Genomic DNA, 831 nt, shown 5'->3' with positions numbered 1-831 from the left:
GTATTCTTTTAAGTAAATGTGATCAGAAAGGATTGTACCAAATAACACACTGAGAGTGAGATTTTGCAAGGTTGACTTAGATGGATGGAGATTTGCTGATTAGGCAGTGCTGGGAGGTTGGTTGGCTTCAGTAAAGGATGGAGGTAGAAAGGTGTCAGATGTAAGAGAAACAGCTAACACTTTGCTTCAAACACAACGTCTTTCCTCATTTTTGGAACCTAGCCTCTAAGTAGAGTTTAGGATGATGTCTTTGAAAACCTTGACTGTCAAGCTGAAGTGTTTGGACTTGAACCTCTAAACCACAGGGAGCCACAGCAGGCAAGTAACATGATTAAGGTGAAATCTGAATATGATATTTTAAATGTAGAATAGTGAAAGTGAAAGTGAAGTCGCTCAGTCGTGTCCGACTCTTTTCGACCCTCTGGACTGTAGCCTACCAGGCTTCTCTGTCCATGGGATTCTCCAGGCAAGAATACTGGAGTGGGTTACCATTTCCTTCTCCAGGGGATCTTCCCGACCCAGGGATCGAACCCGGGTCTCCTGCATTATAGGCAGACGCTTTAACCCCTGAGCCACCAGGGAAGCCCTGGTGTAGAATACTAGAAGTTAATTGCACAAGCCCTAGGAGGGGACCAAAGGGGAAAATATCCTTCTCCCGTCCTGCTGTGATAGGATGAAGTGACACTTGTGGAGCTGGAGACAATGCCTGGAGCAGACACTGTTGATACTTTGCTTGGGATCTCTTTTCCTTCTGAGTGCAGCAACCTCAGCTCCTATGAGCTTTTGCTTCTTTGTCTTTTGAAATTAAAAAAAAAATTATTATTGGAGTAT

General features: G+C 44.2%; 1 non-coding gene across 1 annotated transcript; it reads right to left on the bottom strand.

Annotated features, from left to right (window-relative positions):
* Window positions 1-510: 510 nt before the first annotated feature.
* Window positions 511-582, bottom strand: TRNAY-AUA. The gene has a single exon. It is a non-coding gene; the product is annotated as a tRNA-Tyr (tRNA).
* Window positions 583-831: the final 249 nt, after the last annotated feature.

Source organism: Bos indicus x Bos taurus, chromosome 12, assembly GCF_003369695.1.
Source record: "Bos indicus x Bos taurus breed Angus x Brahman F1 hybrid chromosome 12, Bos_hybrid_MaternalHap_v2.0, whole genome shotgun sequence".
NCBI lineage: Eukaryota > Metazoa > Chordata > Mammalia > Artiodactyla > Bovidae > Bos > Bos indicus x Bos taurus.
The sequence above is the reverse complement of the archived record's forward strand: the minus strand, read 5'-3'. Positions and strand labels throughout refer to the sequence as shown.